This window comes from Triticum dicoccoides, chromosome 3B (genome assembly GCF_002162155.2).
Source record: "Triticum dicoccoides isolate Atlit2015 ecotype Zavitan chromosome 3B, WEW_v2.0, whole genome shotgun sequence".
NCBI classification, from domain to species: Eukaryota; Viridiplantae; Streptophyta; class Magnoliopsida; order Poales; family Poaceae; genus Triticum; species Triticum dicoccoides.
This window is the reverse complement of record NC_041385.1, coordinates 296,823,489-296,828,986: the sequence shown is the minus strand read 5'-3', so window position 1 is coordinate 296,828,986 and position 5,498 is coordinate 296,823,489. Positions and strand designations below refer to the sequence as shown.

General features: G+C 44.1%; 1 long non-coding RNA gene across 1 annotated transcript; it reads left to right on the top strand.

The window, feature by feature from the left end:
• Positions 1–283: 283 nt before the first annotated feature.
• LOC119281260 lies at positions 284–2,231 on the top strand. Its single transcript, XR_005138330.1, has 3 exons — positions 284–307; positions 938–1,029; positions 2,140–2,231. It is a non-coding gene; the product is annotated as an uncharacterized LOC119281260 (long non-coding RNA).
• Positions 2,232–5,498: the final 3,267 nt, after the last annotated feature.

The window sequence follows — 5,498 nt, the reverse complement described above, 5'->3', positions numbered from 1 at the left end:
CTCTTTCCCCTTCCCCCAACCCTAGCCGCTGCATGCAGTAGCCATGGCAGACTGCACCTTCAGCGCCGGCAGCCGCCGCTCGTCCATGCTGTGAAGCCATCCCCGCCCTGCTCGCCTTCGTCCGCCGCCGTCGCGGACCGTCTCCTCCATCCCCGACCACACATCCCCACCCGCGTCTGCCGCCATCACCAACCAGCTCCTCCGTCCCCGACAAGTCATCCCCGTCCTGCTCGCCGTCTTCCGCCGAAGAACCCGGTGGCTGTGTCGATTCTCTGCCTCCCCAACCACCTCTTCCGATTTTGCGAAGGTGATGCCCCCTTTGCTGCCCAACCACCTCTCCCTGTACATGTTCATGCTCTGCTGCTTATATGTTCAGAAAGCTGAGAACCATTTTGACTTATGTGATCTAAAGACCCCCCAACCTGTAGAAAATGTTTGAAGACCCCTGATTAAACATGCCTAGACCAATGTGATCTACACCATTTTAGCAAATGGGAAATATGATATAAGGGATGACTGCTGAGACAATCCACCAGGAGCTTTAATTTTCTCAGAGACTAGAGAGTGTGCAATAGCAAGTTCCTGTTTGATTCAAAAATTAGCATGAAAGTGAAAAAAAAGTAACACACACACACACAGACAGACAAAGTGTAATCTACGAGTAGAATAATCACCGTGAGAATTCAGAAGAAACGTTCAGTGAATTCGTCTCCCTTCAGCAGGCCAATATGTTGCAGCTGCATAACATAACGACTATAGGCCGCGTCACTAGCATTTGGATGATCACATATTTGGCACCACTCAGAAAATAGGTGTGCAACCTGTGAATCAACCAATATAATGCATCAAAAATCCTAGCATATACAATTCATTCTGATGTGTAAAAATGGACCTTTAAAATAATATGTTACACTGCTGATACATGTATTGTTCACAGAAGATCCCAATCGTTGAAAACTGAGAACCATTTTGACTTTTGCTCTCATTCCCACAGCCACACTCTACAGTTCACAAACACAGACACACCAGGTGTGCTTCTTTCTCACTCGTGTAGTTTCCCTTCTGTCTCAACTACTCTATTTTTCCAAGCCAAAATCTGGGATGGGATATAAATCTTTTTTGTTTTGTTTTGATGAAGACACAAAAATCTTGCTAGTTCTATTCTCTTCAGTTTGTACTTTGGAGCACATCAGGAAGCGGCCACACTGGTACAATATGAAAGATCTTGCATTTTAGTATCCTAATTCACAACACTCATTGGTGGATATAGTTTTGTTTCAAAGTATTGGTTGCAACATAAAAAAATTTGGAGATTAGTCTCTGTAGGATAAGACTCCATTTCCATTTTCATAATAAAAATGAGGCCGTGTCCTTTGATCAAAAAAAATCCTGCCTAGATTATCAACACTTATGGTTATAGTAGTACATATTTTGCTATACTCAGTGTCAACTCCTATATATTCCGCCAGGCTTAGTTGCATTTTAGAGTTGTCCTTAATGTTCAGCCCCCCTTATGTTTATTTCCTGGCTCCGTTGTTGCCTACTTCACATACAGATTGGATATTTAGTTGTATATTTAGCACCAACAAAACCATAAAGCTTACTATTCTCTCCATATATATATTTTATAGAAGATTAGATCACGTTTCTTTATACACACACAAAGAAGAATACCTTTCTATTATGATTATTTATTCATCATTATTTTAGGCATATTAGTATAGAAGCTAGGCTAGTATTGTGGTAGTGATTCCAGTTTGATTCGTTGAAATGTGCAGCTCTTTGTTTCAACTCCGAGGTTGGCGCTGATGTCATTGGTGAGAAAATTAGATGAAAGAAAACATCAAAAGCCCCTCAAAGAACATCCCACGATAATACCCAGTCCCATCTACCGCCCTCTGATTATTGTCCAGCTTGTTGCACTATCCCATGTGAAGAAGCAATCTATCTGAGAAAGAAATTTTAAGAGGCTGGCCTATTAATTTTAAGAGGATTTTTAACCCAGCTTTTTCTGTTTTGTGCTGGTTTGGCTTGCCTTAGCTTTTATATTTGAACAATCAGGTTCACAAATAGATACCAACCTAGACACGAGCTGGATAAACCCTATCTGATTTTATTTTCTCCACTTGAGATTTGCAGGGGAGGTTGCATTGCCCGGAGGAAAGGCAGAGGAGGGTGATGCTGATGATGCAGCAACATCATTAAGGGAGGCAAAGGAGGAGATTGGGCTTGATCCAGCCTTGGTCACTATCGTTTCCTCGCGTGAGCACTTCTTACCCAAGGTAAGATGTCTATGAGTTCTCGCTTATACCCCTACTGGAAAAAATCACATTGTACAGCGGACAGACTATTTAAGTGCACACTAAAAGGCATGTTAGTTGTTTTTCTTCTTAGACTTCCAAAAAACACATGCATGCAGCCTAGATTTAGGATATGCTTATAGATGTTTTGAGGATTATGTAGCAGGCTTTTCTTTACAGTCCACTTTTGCCGGATAGAATTATCTTTGTCCCTTTGACACCACGACACCCCCGACACCCGACACCACTTCGACCTCCTGTTAACCGAAAAGGTGCTCTTCGGCCTTCCAGAGGCCGACGGGGTCATATATTTGTGAATTATGAGTTAGGTCATATATTTTCCAATTTTGTTATGAAAAACATCATATACATTTGCGTTGATTGGTGGATTTAAATGTGCAGTTGTTTCATCGATGTGAGGGTCTGGTGTTCAACGACCTCCCCGTGCGTTCGACGAGCTCCGCCCCTGCGTTCGTGGGTGAGCACAAATGACATATCCTCCTCTCCCCCTTCATTTTCTCTATTATGGTCTTTGTGCCGATGAAACTTGCTAGCTATAGGTGTATTCAATCATCAGTATGCGTGACCACTATGCGTCTCCCGTTCGAAAGGGTTACATTATAAATATGCATTCATTTGCATATTTATAACAGTAATTCTTTCGAATTGTCCAACGTTATCCATGGATAGCTCGAGTATGTCTAGATTGGATTCGTTTTCCCATATGCTCTGCTCCGGATCCTATGCAGAATTTCATCAGTGCCTCTCTGTTGTTCTCCGGGTACACATCCTCTCTGCTTATTGCCGAAACATGTATCGGGAGAACAACGGGGAGGTGTTGCCGAAATTTTGTGTCGGATCCGGAGCAGAGCATGGGAAAACAAACCTAATCTACACATACTCGGGTGGGATTAGGACCTATCTTTACCTATTAGCGTCTAGGTTGCATGGACGTAATAAAACTGAGAAACTCTATTAACTGATGAATATGGTTTGTTGAGTTATGTATGTATTTCTTTTGTGTCCAGTAGCTAGGCAAGATGAGTGGTCGTGCGTGGATGTACACCGGTCACCCTAGTCAGAAAGACATGACCCCTGAATGGATGACAAAAACAAAGGGGTTTATCAGAGCCGCATTTGCAAATGGACAGAAAACAACCTGGTGCCCCTGTGTCGAGTGCGACAACTATCGTAAGATGTGAGAGTTTGAAATGATCAAACACCTGCAGAAGTGGGGTTTTACGCCCGGTTATACGATGTGGACATTTCATGGTGAGTCTGCCCAACGTTCTAGAGCTGAGGAGGGCCGTCATCGCACCGACGAGCATGGTACCGAGATGGAAGACATGGTGCAAGACTTTGATGATGCTCGGGATTCGGACGATGAGATGGAGGAATCTGCAAAGGCCTTCAATGATATGTTGGAGTCTTCGAAGCGTCCTCTCCACGAGCACACCAAGCTTTGTCAGCTAGATGCCATCGCACAAGTAGTGTCTCAATTCAACTTGGGTAGAGAATGCTATGACGCGATAGTGACAGTATTTGGACGCTTTCTACCCAAAGGCCATATAATGCTTGCAAACCTGTACCAGGGACAAAATCCTCTGTGTACTTAAGATGCCCTATGAGAAGATAGATGCCTATGAGAATGGATGTGCCTTATTTAGGCTCCAGTATGCGGACTTGAACTATTGTCCCATTTGCAAGTCTTCCAGGTATGTTGAGGTAGACAACGGTATGGGTGAGAAGAGTCAGACCAAAATCCCCATTAACGTTCTTCGGTATATGCCAATCATACCAAGACTTCAACATCTATTCATGGTCGAAGAGACGGCCAGACAGATGACATGGCACAAATTGGGCAAAAGAACCAAACGGGATGCAGATGGGAATCTGATGATGGTACACACATCGGATGGTGTTGCGTGGAAACACTTCGATGCATTGCATGATGAAAAAGCAGCAGATCCAAGGAATCCTTGTGTAGCCATCAGCACGGATGGGTTCAATGTGTTTGGTATGATGGTAGCCCAATACAGTTGTTGGCTTGTATTTGTCATTCCACTCAATCTCCCCCCCGGACAGACTATGCAAAGAAAGAACATTTTCCTGACGTTGATAATTCCGAGGCCCAACTATCCGGGGAAGAATATGAATGTGTGCATGCAGCCGCTTAAGGATGAACTGCAAGAATCTTGGGATAATGGGATCAATACATACGACACCGCTACAAAAAAAATTCCTAATGCGTGTGTGGTACATGTACTCGATGCATGACTTGCCGGCGTATGTGCTATTCATTGGCTAGTGTGTGCATGGAAGGTTCCCGTGCCCCACATGCAAGGCACCTCTTGAGTCTCGTCCGCTGCAGGCGGGTGGCAAGTTTTCTTGCTTCGACATGCATAGACAGTTCCTGGATCCTCACCATAAGTTCAAAAAAGAAAAGAAGAACTTCATCAAAGGTAGAGATGTCAAAAACTCTGCACCACCTGCATTGACAGGCCAATAGACCCTGGATCAGTTAAACGCTCTCGAGCCGGATCCAGAGCGTCCAGGGTATTTCAAGGGGTATAATGCGGAACACGCCTGGAACCACAAGATATGCTTGTGGGATCTGCCATACTTTAAAGACCTCCTTTGCCCACACAACATCGACGTGATGCACACTGAAAATAATGTCGGTGAGGCCCTCTTTGGTACATTGTTCGGCATAGAGGGGAAAACAAAGGATAATGCTAAGGCTAGAGTCGATCAGGAGGCTCTATGTGATAGACCGCTATAAAACATGAAACAACCAAAAGGAAAGAAGAACTGGGCGAAGCCAAAGGCATGGTTCAATCTTGGAAGGCCAGTTATGAGGGAAATACTCCTGTGGGTGAAAAAGGAGTTGATGTTCCCTGATGGGTATGCATCGAATCTAAAGAGGGGAGCGATCCTTGAAAAATTGAAAATATTTGGTCTCAAGAGTCACGATTGGCACATATGGCTTGAGCGGGTAATGCCGGTGATGTTGCGTGGCTTTATCCCTTAGGATGAATGGCTAGTACTAGCAGAGCTGAACTATTTCTTCCGTGTTCTATGTGTGAAAGAATTATCGCCTGGCTTGCTAGAAGAAATGGAAGAGTTGGCGCCGGAGTTGATCTGCAAGTTGGAGAAGATCTTTCCACCTGGCTTCTTTAATCCAATGCAGCATTTGAT